Source organism: Talpa occidentalis, unplaced genomic scaffold (assembly GCF_014898055.3).
Source record: "Talpa occidentalis isolate TD23 unplaced genomic scaffold, MPIMG_talOcc4v2.1, whole genome shotgun sequence".
Taxonomy (NCBI): Eukaryota; Metazoa; Chordata; class Mammalia; order Eulipotyphla; family Talpidae; genus Talpa; species Talpa occidentalis.
In genome coordinates, this window is record NW_026555331.1 from 99,119,342 (window position 1) to 99,133,705 (window position 14,364).

The 14,364-nt window shown below is 37.3% G+C and overlaps 1 long non-coding RNA gene across 10 annotated transcripts in view; it reads left to right on the forward strand.

The window, feature by feature from the left end:
- Positions 1–14,364, forward strand: part of LOC119248466 (uncharacterized) — a 495,811-nt gene that overhangs the window by 89,255 nt on the left and 392,192 nt on the right. For all 10 annotated transcript variants that reach the window (XR_008550761.1, XR_008550755.1, XR_008550757.1 and 7 more), the window contains one exon: positions 12,580–12,622. This is a non-coding gene — a long non-coding RNA (uncharacterized LOC119248466). The remainder of the gene's footprint in view (positions 1–12,579; positions 12,623–14,364) is intronic.

Below are 14,364 nucleotides of genomic sequence, written 5' to 3' on the forward strand. Positions count from 1 at the left end.
TAGGAAATTTATCAATATCCAATTGAAAGTGTCAAATGACAGGAGAAAGGTATGCTAGAGGAAGCACAGCACATTGAGAACACCTGAGCATATTTGATGATGTAGTACTGTGGAATTCCAGTGATATGGCAAGAAATGTTAACTGTGGAGTTATGGAACTAGTGACTACAAAGGTTGCACATAACATGCTTTTGAAATTATACTAGGAGGACATAGGTGGTATTAGCTTTTAAAGAATTACCTTTCTAACTAGTAAAAGCTAATTCAATCATCAAATAGCATCCATCAAGTGCCTATTTACATGGGACAATGTGCAACATGTTTTATAAAGCAGGAAAACTGGTGTTGGATAGCCTACATCAACCTGTAATCTGATTATCTACACTTAAATAGAATCATAGAGGAGATAACTGAAGAAATATTGGTCAATGATCTGTAACATTCCTCATCTATCCTAAATAAGGAAAAAGTTAGTTTAAGTTATAGGAAAGGGTTTTGTAAATAATTTTAACATGCCATTTCATTGTACCCACACTCAATATATACTACTATACAGTAGGCTTAGCAATATATACTTTTAAGAAGGATTTCTCGACTGGCGTTATTAATATTTTGTACTGGATACTTCTTTGTTGTTGTTGTGAGGAACTGTCATCTGCACTTCCCACTAATTGCCAGTTCCATGCCCCTTCCTGGTTATGCCAGTCAAAACTGTCTCTAGACGTTGCCAAATGTTGCCTGGGGGACAAAACTTCTCTCATTTGAGAACTGTTTTATTAGGTAACTACAAGGAGGGAGATCCTCAGTAATGTGGGTGTATGTGTGTGGGGAGAGAGGACTTCAGAGTCATACATGTTGTGCATGAAAGAGTTTTTGACATCTTCAATATCTAGACATTGTATTCAGTCATCACCACAAGTATTAAATATATCAATACCAGGCCCCAACCCAGAGGTTCTGATTTAATTGGTATAAAGGAAGACTTGCACAACCTAGTAATTAAAATGCCCTCTAAGAAACAGGGAACATTTTTATATGCCTTCTGGGTTGAGAATTACTCTATGGAGTAGTAATCCTCAAACCTTAATGAGAATCAGAATCACCTAGAAGGCCTGTAAACATAACATAGATTATTCGGTACCTATATTCCTTACTCAGTTAGATTAGATGCAGGGTCCTGAGAATTTGCTTTTCTCACAAGTTCCCAGATACTGCTGATGTTGTAGTTCTCAGACCACACTTTGAGAACTACTTTAGAGACATACTTTTGGCTTCTCTTTGCCCTTGTACTTCTGCCTCCCCATGGAAGGAAGCATGACTTGTCAGGACACAAGGAATTCGTGAGCTGTAGAGGAGGAACAGGCCCTGTGGTTTCATACCTGGTCAGCCCTTTAGAAAAAATTTCTTTTCCAGAGGCTGATTACATCCAGCTATTCTTAGTTGTAAGTGAAATGGTCTCCTCCTATGCATGGACTTGGTGATGAGTTTAGCCAAATTCTAGACCTTAATGAGGGAATCCAGTTGTGCTCACATATTTAAGCATTGTTTTCCCGAGTTTGATGATCATGAAGCTGGAAATTTGCTCTTTATCTGCCAAACTCCCTATCTATTGCTTAATTGGCTCTGACCTTGGATTGGATAAGAGAGGTAATTCATTAAATCTCTCCCCTATCAAACATGCCCTCATTCACTCACTTAAACTTCTGTCTTGTTCTCTGGCATTTGAGAGGGAAGGTAGGATCATAGGGTACACACGCAATCCCTTCTTTATGTTCCTGTACCACTCTTTTTTTTTTTTTTTTTTTTTTTAAAGATTTATTTATTTATTTATGCAAGCACTGGGTACAGTCAGAAGTGTGGGAGGGTGAGCGAATTCACCAGAGCCAGAGTAGGGAGCAGAACAGGCAGAAGGACCGAAGTACACTACTGAGGGGAGCAGCGGGCGGCAGGAGAGGTCCGTGCACCATGTGGGACCCTCACCCGGCAGCCAGGGATGGAACTGGCGCTGCAGAGGCTGCGGGCAGCTTTGCAACCCAGTGCTCAACCACTGTGCCACCAGGGGAGGCCCCTCCTGTACTACTCTTGATAAAACATACAGTTGTTGGGGGCCTCCCCTGGTGGCTCAGCGGTTGAGGGTCCCATATTTTGCGCAGACCTCTCCTGCCTCCCGCTGCTCCCCTCAGCAGTGTATTTCGTCCGTGTGCCTGTTCTGTTCCCCGCTCTGGTCTGGTGAATTCTCTCACCCTCCCGCGCTTCTGACTGTACCCAGTGCTTGTATAAATAAATAAATAAATAAATAAATAAATAAATCAATCAATCTTAAAACAAAAAACAAAAAACATAGTTGTTGGAAACAATAGAACTACACATTGGGAAATAACTTTTAGGCTTTGGGGGTTGTGGCAACGTTAAGTTTATAAATTTTCATAGCATAGAAAATAGAAACAAACAAGTCCCAAGAATTTCCTAAGATGATTAATCAGTATCAAGACTGAGTTGACTGTTGCCCTTCTTTCTTCACCTTTCCCTCCCCAGAGTCAGGTATGCACACCCCATTCTCTTAGTTGAGGGATTCTGACTCATACTTGTGCTCCTAACTCACTGTGTTCATAATCTGCCTCATATTTTGTTTCCCCACTTTTGTTTGCCTGGTGGTATAATTCCAATTAATCAGGTTAAAAGTTGACCTAGAAGAGGGTCATGGGAACCCTCTGATATTTGTTCACAGGACACTGCGTTAGTCTTTAAGGGAATTGCCTGCTAAAGTGCTATACATATTAGAACTGCACATAAATATGCATATATTCATTGATGATGGATTGCATGAATAGAATAATGGACAAAGGTGGTTAGGAAAGCTAGTCTATTAGAAAAATTTAAAATACAAATCTCCTGTCCTACAAGTAGAACTTGAAAAGTGCTGTGCCAAGGGTATTTCTCATCCTCAGCCTTGTCATTCAATGCAAATTCTATCAATAGAAGACCCAAGGGGAATGCTAACCCTGCTTTTCCATAAGGGACACTAATTCAGTGTAAGTTCTCATGTGAGATCCCTAATGGTGAACCCTAAAACACAAACAGATTTTGAAAAATAGACTATAGGTAAAGCATTTTGTGATTGAAACTGAGTGCCAAGAAAATGAACTCTCTAAATTGTGCATTTTGTTGTTGTTTTTTAATTGAAGTAACATGTTATAATTATTATGACATAAAGTAAGTCTTAGGTGTGCATCATTGAAAATCAAGATGTGTATAATTTACATTTAATTCACCAGTAAAAGTCCAGTTCCATCTTTTCTCACACAATTGTCCATTTTGCTCCCATTTACCCACTCACTTCCCCCTTCTCTTCTGGTAAGCACTAGTTGGTTTCATAGTCTAAAGTTTATTTTTATTATTATTTTAGCTTATCTGTTTTCTCCATATATCACACATGAGTGAAATCACATGGTATTTTTTATTGAGTGATGCATATATGCACTTATAAATAAGAATAATCATGGCCAGAATAATCATTTTTCTAAGTCCTGGATTTTTATTATATGCTTCATTTTTTTTTTTGCTTACATTAATCCAACCTAAATCTAATTCATCTGGATTTGCAAATGGTCAAATAAACCCATTCTTATACCAGAAGGAAATTCATGGAGTGATTAAACCTAAATACTTCCTTAAGGCAAGATCTTTCTCCCAGGTTTCAAGAAAAAATGCACTTAGCCTATTCTCCAAGTTCTGCCAGAACTGGGTCATGTGTCCATCCTGTTTTCTGGTTGCCATTTTTAATCACCCTTGTTATTAGTTCTCTTTCTTCTGTTTAGCCTATGGTGTTAAACCCCATTTTTTCTGCCACATTGTGCTTAACTGTTCAACTTTCTGTGCCTATCCATTTTCCTATATCTATCTGGCAAATTCATCTGTTGTGTGTTTCCTGAACTATATAATCTACCATTTTTCATAGATGACTGTATTAGCCTGAGTTCTCCAGAGAAATGGAATATATTTATGAATACACATGTACCCACACATAGTATATATATTCTATAGACACAGTGTGGGTGTATATATACATATATACACATATATACATATATGTATGTATACACATATATAATTTCCAGGGATGGAAACATATAATTGATCTGGGCATCCTCCACAACATCTGCCAAAGTGCTATGTGTGTGTGTATATATATATATACATACATATATATATATATATATCATACTATTCAGGGTATTCACATTTTTGTCTGGCATTGCTAATCTAAAGATCAGTTACTTAACTCTCTAAACCTTGTTTTCTTCCTTTTCAAAGAAAAAGATGGAATTTAAAGTGTTTTTTCACCACAAACACTTCCAGTTAGATGGCATAATGGGTTACAAGAATTGATTAGAGTTCCTAAATCACATGGGGAAGAAGATGGAGTTAATGTCTCTATGGCAGGGGCTATGTCTACCATAAAATTGGGTCAAGACTGATCATAGGTCACTAACCTGCTGATTTAAAGGAGAGATCATGAGGCCTAAGCTGAAGGCAAAAATGACAGCAGATCAACTCAGATTAGTGATTCAGTGGAGTAGGCAAGAAGGGTAGTTTACTGCTTCAAAGATTATAATTGCTGTAACCCCAGATTCCTGACTTGAAGTTTTTGCATGAACCTTTATCAACTTGGCAGTTCATTAATGAGGGCCTTGATAGAGCTCTGTAAATTCAACCTGGGGCTTTTTCTATGCAGGAGGCAGAAGACATATATGGGCAGGTGCACAGGTGCACATTAGCTAGGCAAACAGACCTGTGTTTGCATTCTTGCTCTGCATTGCTTACTAACAGCGAAATGTGGGGCACAGATTTCTTTGCCAGATGAATGGAAATAACAATAATAATAGCAGTAATAAATAGTACTAATAATAATAGTTTATTTTGTCTTACTGAGAATAAAATGAGATGATAAATAATCGATACTTAGGACAATGCTTGGCTCACAGTAAGCACATGACAAAGGGTAGCTGTTATTATTAAGTGCCATGGAGTAGTCATTGCTGAACTCCTACTAGAAACACAAATTGTGCTGAGTAAGAAACCAGGATGTAGATTCTTCCCTGCCTCTTTAGCACTTTTATGCATTGACTAGTTTAAAAACCGATACTGAAGGAAAAATAAACAAAAACCTTATATTTGACTCTGGAAGGGAGAGGCATCTTATAAGGGTTTGAATTTAGGATATCAACATTGGAATTACCTCTCCCTTCTTTTACCCATTCTCAATACAATAAATAAAATGTTCTAACACACCAAAAATTTTGTGCTAGCTACTATAGTGGTCATGAGACAACAAAGATGATGATAACTGTGCCATTAAAAAGGGTACCCTTTAATTTTTCCAATAAATGGTATAAGTTATTTAGTTAACAGGTTACTTCTTGAATGAAGCATTTGATTCTAAGTGTTATGAGTTAAATTTTTTTCCCCTTACATCCCCCCATCCCCAAAAACGTATGTTGAAGTCCTAACCCCCCATACCTTACTCAGCATGTGCCTTTATTTGGAAATAGTCTTCGTAAGTTTAATCAGGTCAAGATGAAGTCATTGGTTTGGGCTCTAATCTAGTATGGCATATGTCCTTATGAAAATGGGAAATTTGAACATGGAAACAAACACAGGTAAAATACCATGGGAAGATGGAGGATTGGAGTGATTATATCTAACAAATCAAGGAATGCCAAAGATTGCCAGTGAGAGGAAGGAAGGATTCCTCTACAGGTTTCAGAGGCAGAATAGCCTGCAAATACCTTGATTTCAGACTTCTTGTCTTCAGAACTATGATACAATAGCTCTTTGTTTTAAGTCATCCAGTTTATGTTTTTTTAATTATGGCAGTCCTTCAAAACTAATACACTAAGCTCAGAGATAAATGCTGATAATGAAAATGTAATGAGTATGCACTGGTAAAGACATTCACAAAAAGGTGGGGAGGGCCAGGTAAAAGGAGCATTGAAGGGATTCAGTTGTTGGAGACCCCTGAGGCATGCAGTGCTGAGACAAGAAAGACATCAAGATCATTGCTAAAAAACTGATCAACCCAGGTCGGAGGACTGGCCTGTGTACAGGTCAGGATGTCCTTTCTTGTGTCTGTGAAGCTATGTCTGGGGGACAAACTAGATTAGAAAAAGAAACACGATGACCTGATGGCATAGAACCTTGGTGGTGAATGTGTGCCTGGACAAGGCCAAATGTTAAGAGAATGCTTCATTATCTAGTAACTAACCCAAGGTGGGGGAGGGGTCTGCTTGTATCAATAAAAACGAGTTGCACCGGGCACTCAGGACGCTTGAGGACAAAAGAGAGGCCTTGCATCCCCTGGCTCCCGCTTAAACTCTATTGTGTCTATCATTTCATGGTAATTTTTATAGCTCAATCGGATTCCTCTCTCAACCCTGTTCACCGGAGTTGGTCTCTGGCATTCAGTGAATAAAGAAAGAAATGGACAGGACATATATGCTTGGTCTTCTAGCAACCTTTTCAGTAAAGGGTTACCAAAATAATCTGTCCAGGAATAATGTAGCAATATCTGCAATGAATATCAGAAGTGACACCTGAGGCACTTAAAGGCATTTAAAGCATAAGCACATTTTCAGTTGTCGTATACACATTTAAGATTTTCAGTTGTTGGGCATTTTCTGTTTTTTCAAGCCCTGAAATTGGCCTGTGGTTGACATGTTCGAATATTTCATGGTGTTATATACTAGGTTACAGAAGGAGACATACATGTACCCATGAAGAGGTCAATCTGGAATGGTCAAGGGTAACTTTCTTTGAAGGTTTCATTTCAGTGGCCTTGATGTCTGCATTTTCACAAACAGGTCAGACCACAATCTAAACAAATTTCTTATATGCCTTAAGCTTTTACATTTTACCTTTCTGTAAGATTCAAGTTCAGTATGTATATTCATGCAGATGCAGCTATGCAACCTAATCTGGTACAAAAATTCAGGGACACTGGGCCTAGAGGATTCACAGTAAATGAGCTTTCTAACAAAACTGTTATATGTGCAGAAAGCTGCACATTGTGACAAGTGTCTTCTGCCTTTAGTGTTAAGTGCTTTAAAAATCAATTTTGTTCACTATGATATATGACAAAAATTTTATGCAACATTGCAAAAATAAAATGTCACTTTGGGATGGAAATATTTATCATAACATATTTTTTGATAGAGATGATGGACTTTTTTTTTTAAACTCGTTCTGCCATTTTCTCATAGTTTTCATTGAGTCAATAGAAAAAAGTTAGTATACAAATTCAAGTTATTTTTATTGACTCATGTTACAGTGGGTTAGATGAATAGAGTTTAAAGTCAAGTACCACTGGGTATTTCCAGGCCACTTGGCACCCCAAAACAGGTAAGCACTTTTTCTCAAAGAGAAGTACATTGTATTGATCTTACTCTACTCCAGCGTTTGGCAATTATTTGAAATTTTAAGCATCTCTTTACAATTCCCAGCTTTTTGAGAGCCAATTTCTACTCAAGGCTTTTATAGCTAATCTCTTATGATATCTGTCATTCCAAGCATTTGAACACCCATATTAACACTCACATTTTTTTTTTGACATTCCGTTTTTTTCATTTGTCCAGACTTATTCTTCAGTTTGTAAATTTCTTAAGGTCAACGAGTGTGTATATGTATGTGTGTGATTTCTTTTATATCACTGGTCTTTGTCCACAGGGCCTACTTAACTCATGTTGCTATAGTGAAAAAAAATAAAGCCCAGAAACTACCCTAAGGCATTCTTTGCCAAGGAATAAGAGTGTTTTCTTCACCCTTTCTTTGCCCACACTGATATAAAGATTCTAGATTTCCATATTCATGAGGTCTATAAAATGTTTACTTTCACTTTTACTCGTTTCTCTCCTAAGGAGTATGTGTTCTTCACCATTTTTTTCTTTGTCTAATCACAGAAATAGAGAGACACCTAATTCTTCGTGGACTCACATCTAGTTTCCCACACTTTGTTCATCATACCTCCTTGCTGTATGGGCAGGGAAGTAAGGAGAGGAGGGAAGGAAATAGTGCTAGGAAAATACAACAGAAAATACAATAGAATTCTAGCCTAGAGATGTAATTTTTTCATTGGTGACTCTGCTTAAGATCCCTCATCTTAATAATTAATACTAATTAATATTTAATAGAAACTTCAGTTACTTAATCTGTAAAATGGGAATAATAGTACACCCTGCTTATTTTGTCGATGTAATCAAACTGTAGAGGTAGAAAAGATATTTTCCCAACCCCCCTAGAGTCTTCTCAGGCTGGTGAAGCAATGACATTTGCATCAGACAGATTAGTAGGAGAAAAGGACAAATTCAATAACCTAAGTGTGGACAATCTACATGGAGGTGGAATCTTAAGTCAGAGGGGCAAAATGATGGCATATATGATTGATAGGTAGGTAGGTAGATAGATAGACAGATACTGATATAGATATCCTGAGTAAAGGAATAGGACAAGGGCCTAGTCTTTTGAAGATGAGGAGACTCATATATTGGGGAGACAGGGACTCACTTGAAGACCAGATGTTATGTAATGAGATGTTTACCCTGTCGCATAGATAGGCTTTTTCCCATAGAAAGGTTATTTCTGATAAAAATCCTAATTTTAGGTAATACCCTCAATTTTTATTCTTTTAGGTAGGTAAGGGAATGGAAAAGTTTCTTTGACTGTGCCAGGCCTCAATTGACCTTAGCTCAAAATAATCCACATATCAAAATAATCCTTAAACCAAAAATAATCCATACCTTGAAAACATCTGTTCTGAACATCATGGGGAGGTCTAGCCTTCAAAAAAAATGCAAGGTAAAATTAGTAGGAAGCCACCATTACAAACAGGACCCATTCAAGATGGTGAATATCCTTTTATTGTATTCAGCCCATTGATTCTCCCTTTTTAAAAAAAAAATTTTATTTATGCATACAAGAACTGGGGTACAGGCCAGAGATGTGGGGGGGGGGTGAGAGGATTCACCAGAGACAGAGAGGGGAGCAGAACAGGCAGATTGACTGAAATACACTGCTGAGGGGAGCAGTGGGCGAGTCAGGAGAGGTCTGCTGCTCCCTGTAGGTATAGCTCCTTGGCTGGGGATCACACTCTTGCTGCCGTGGTTGCAGATAGCTTCATAAGTTGTATCTTAACCCCTTGCGCCACCAGGGAGGCCTCTGATTCTCCCTATTGACTCTTTCAAACTTTAGCCCAGTGTAGACTCTTGCCCATCATTCAGGGTGTGATGGGCATATTTTTTCAGGAAAAAAGGGCTATTGAAGACTGAACAGAACTTTGCTCTAACAGTAGAACACATTATTATCACATCTGTGTTATATGAAATGATTTGGTAGAATATGTTAAAATCACATAAAATGTTACTATATAAGTTTTATCACATTTTGCAAATAGTTCCTGGAAGGTCACCTCTGCAGCACTGTTTTCCAGGAAGTGTATATAGCTTCCTCTCAGAAAAGAGCCTATATGCAGCAATTATTTGATTAAACCACACAAAATCACATTATTTGACCATTTTTGACCCACAAAATGACAATTTCATATGGTTCAGTCTAATACATCTTTCAAACCAGTTTGCTCTGGATAGCATTGTCCCAGCGCTCAGTAGTCATGAGAATGAAATTCTGCTGAAGAGAACTTCTTTTAACTGATACAAAAAAAAAAACACCCTAATTTTGCAAATCTTCCATATGTCTTTCTTTAATTTAAAAACAAAGACATGAAGTGTAGTTGCCACATGTCTGGCAGAAATCTGTTTATGCTTGAAATTAGTAAATATCAAGATGTATCTTTATACTGACTGGCAAAGGAGGCAAAAGTAAAATGTGTAAACAAAAAGAAATACATAGCTAGGCTGGTGTATATGCCAATGAGTATTAATTTGCATAATAAATAGTTCAATATTCAGGAGATTATAAAATAGCAATTACTGCTGAGTTGCTATATTAGGGCTTGCTAACAAAAAAGACATTCAAATTGCAATAGTTTGCTTTTACAAAGAATTTCTCCTGAAGTCTTTATTTTGAAACAAGATTTTATTTATTTTTGAAAGATCTTTTAAATACTTTGCACATTTCTTTGGAAGAGAAGCAGAAATATCCTAGCCTAATAATAATAATAATAATAATAACTGTGATAAATAATCTATGGTTAAAAAAAGAACAACAGGCCTTTTTTTTTTTAAATCTGTCAAAAAAGTACCTGCTGTGGAGAGTGTTTTTTCCCATCTGAGAAAAGTATGGGGAGACCAATGGGGAATGTAGCATCAGACCTTTCAATAGTAGGCCATATACCCAGAGAGTAGAAACAGAAGTCATTATGTATGAAAAAAAACAACCTAAATATGCTAACAGGAAGGTAGACTCTTTCTAAAACATCATCTGTGTCTTTTAAAATGACTCAAGTATTCCAGGTATTGTATATCCAAGTGCAGTTTCTACTTGCTTAATATACTGTAAGCATTTAACATCGGCAAAGAAATTTTTTTTTAAGTTTGTGTATCTTTGCAATAAAAGTCACAATTCGCCCGCTGCTCCCCTCAGCAGTGCTTTCGGTCTGTCTGCCTGTTCTGCTCCCCACTCTGTCTCTGGTGAATCCTCTCACCCTCCCGTGCCTCTGGCCTGTACCCTGCTATTGTATAAATAAAAAAATAAATCTTTAAAGGCTCTTTCAATAGAACTTCCCGCATATTTCAATAACTTTGGCCTATGAGATTTAAGTGAAAATATTACATTAAGCCAGTTGATTAAATGTGCATCTGTATGTGTAAACCTGTTTAAAGTAATCTTTGTTTCGGGCCTCCCCGGTGGCGCAGTGGTTGAACGCTGGATTGAGAAGCTGCCCGCAGCCTCTGCAGCGCCGGTTCGATCCCCAGCTGCTCCCCGGTCACCGGAGGAGCGTCCCGCATGGCGCGCAGACCTCTCCTGCCGCCCGCTGATCCCCTCAGCAGTGTGCTTCGGTCCTTCTGCCTGCTCTGCTCCCCGCTCTGGCTCTGGTGAATTCTCTCACCCTCCTGCGCTTCTGACTGTACCCAGTGCTTGAATGAATGAATGAATGAATGAATGAATAAATAAATAAATAAATTTAGTTAAAAAAAAAATCTTTGTTTCCTGCTATGGAAAAAAAAATTGCAATACCAAAGAAAGTTTCTATTTACATCTGTTTATCTGAGAAGAGCCCTATTCAGACAGATCACTTAAAGTTAGTATAGCTTCATTTGTTATACTAGTAGTTGCCCCAGGAGGGTTGAGAGATGGAAGGGTGAGAACCAAGAAGAGAAAAGAAATATTCATTGAGCACCTGAATGGTGGGAGGATAAATTTTATACAAAGTTGGAGTTATATTGCACCAAAAAGTCAGAGACACCTTACAGTGGCCCATAGTTCCAGGGTGCCACACAGACAATTTATCTATTTGATGTGTGAAACACATCTTCTCTAATAAAGACACAATTATTCCCTCCATCTCACTAGTAGATGCATTTCCAATAAAAGTTTACCTTTTATACTTAATGGTCTTTATCAAATATTTTGAAATATTGTTTTGTTAATTTGTTTACTACTTACACTTGAGGAAAACTCTATCCAGAAGAATGCTTTCGGTACTTAGAAACCCATGATAATGGGAAGTTTTTAAGTTAAAATTTCAATTTATATGTTTCTTTTTGTTGTAGTGAGGTATGAGAACGTAATCAATAAAGGACATTCAAATATTAGACACTTATTGTAGTAAGATAGAGCTGTATGTGAAAAGAGGAATAGGAACACAATTTCGGGGGAAATTACGTAAAATTTGCAACTATTTAAAAAGACTTGGTTGAATCTATTTTTCAATGGATGATAGTGGGTGTAAAATCACTATGGCATTTATGTCCCATTGAATTCATTGAAAAGAGTGATGTAGAGTGTATTTTAAAATGTCAATATTACATCCTTTACAACTATTTTCGCTTATGATTAATTTAAGATGTCAAATTGAAATGTATGAGGGTACATAGTTTTTCAAATTTATGGGCATTTTCTCCCGCCTTCTTATATGTGTAGCCTCAAAGAAGACACCCCTTGAAAGCGGAGGCTTAAAAGAAGTTTTGACTTTAGTTTATCTTCTTTCGACTATTAAAAATTAGCACTTCAATTTTTGTTACATTGTAAAGTAGAATAAAGATAAACATGATTTCTTCACCTGTTCCCACCACCAACCTCTGTCTGTATACTGCTTTTGCTTACTGCCTTCTTGTAGCCCTTAATGTCAATGTCCATAATATCCACCTCAGCGGTGGCATTTTTTGGAGTGTTTATTAGCCATTTTGAAAAATAGTCATGTCTTTATAGCCTGAAAACCCTTTTCTTTCCTGTGATAATTTACTTGCTTGGAAGCTCCACATATGTCATTAAATATTTCTCTTAGATGTTTATGAATGTGATATTCCAGTCTTGCATGTTGTGCAAACATAGCAAGCATATCATGTCTTTCTGCCACCATGCATCCTAACTTCCTTTCAGTGATGGGATGTCTTCTTTCTTTAATAGGCTGGGCATTTCCTCCAGTGTTACATGTGGGTGAAACATCTGGGTAAGTCACTGCTTTTGTTAGAGGTTCTTTGTCCTTTGAGGTGCCTGTTAAGTTTTTAACTACTGTTAGTAGAATCATCTGTAAGTGGTCACATTTACTTCATATTACAGGATAACTAACATTTGGTCTATGTGTGCCTTTGACATCTTGATACTTTCAAATGCGCCTTCTACATCCTGTTTACTAAAATTTTACATTTTTTCCTTCAAAATAACTATACTCACTAAACTGGTGAGAATTAAGTGGAAGTACAGTTTTCTAATCCATAAACATTGCTAGACCTGGTCTAACTTTGTCAGAATTGCAATTCTGCATTATTGCCAGAAGGGAAGTCGAGAATGCCATTATAAAAACCTTTTGAGCTTCTCGAATCATCAGATAACCTAGCATCATTATTATCCTGTGAAATAAGCTTCATTAATTAAATTGATGAGTTTAGCATGTCTTCTTCCTTATCCAGAAACTTCTGGATTTGATAATAATGCTGAAGGAAATGAAATATAAAAGGGTCACAAGTTTTCAATTACTTCTGCTAACAAGCTACTCTTCCTTTCCTTTACACCTCTTGTGTATAATTGTGGCAGTAAACTGAAGGAGGTTAAGAGTAGTACTAATGCACTGGGAGCATAACTTTATGTTGAAATGTTGAAATAATTTTGCACTGGTTGGTAAGCAACCGTTGACCCAGCTGTAAGTGCTCCCACTCCTATATTTTTACCTAAGTTGCCTTGGCCTTTATTTGGACCCCTAAGCTCACCCAGGATTTGGGAATTAACTAGTAATCTTTGGCAGGGCAACAGGCCTCATGAATCCTGCACCAGCATCTTAACTAGCAACTATTCTGATTGGTCAGTACCTAGATCTTCTAATTGTTAAATATTTTAAAATATTATCCCTGGTTAAATGTATCATTTGTACTTCATTAACTTAATTTTTGGCCCTTTGCCTTTTCCTGTCTTCAAGAGTTGTTTGGGCCCAATTTTTCACAGTTTGAGAACAGGAATAAATCCAGGGTTGATAGCATGTATTTGATTTATGCACATTTTTGTGCATTTGTTACTTGTTCCTTGGTTCTGTGTTTTGTGATGGTAGTGTCACTGTTTTCCTACACCATAATTTCCTTGCTCACTTCACTGCTCCTTCATCACACAAGAAACTGTAAGGGTCAGTGATCTTCTGCGCCACCACTTCCATTTCCTCATTACAAAAATTGACCTTCTTTCTGTTGTTTGAAAGGGCTCAGGCCACTGTCATTCAGATTTCAGGACTGCTGAACAATAATAACAGTATAGGAGGAACAGGCAACCACCGCAGCAGCTGGGCATTGTACTCTCTTCCTGGAATCCATTTTGGATTTCTTAGTCTAGCCAGCAGGTGCTGTTTGCTGCCTTTCACTAGCATTATATTTTACAGTAATTCCCTGCATGTCATTAAATCATTTAGTGGTATTAAAGCACTGTGCTCTATTCTGTGAATATTTGCCAAGGTTCTTGGGCTTTGTAGGCAATTTCATGTTCATAACTCACATCACTCAACTCAGTATGTACAACTAGCATCACAGAAAAATAACCTAGTTAATGATTCCTGTTAAACTACCAACTGCCTTCTCACGATGTATGAATTTGGTGAATGTGTGTGGAAGAACTAATGTGAAACTAATTCAGACATGAAAAATAAAAGCACTAACAAAAACTAAAATCTGACTTCTAGTCTCTTGCTATAGGGTGTTTCATCTATTCTTT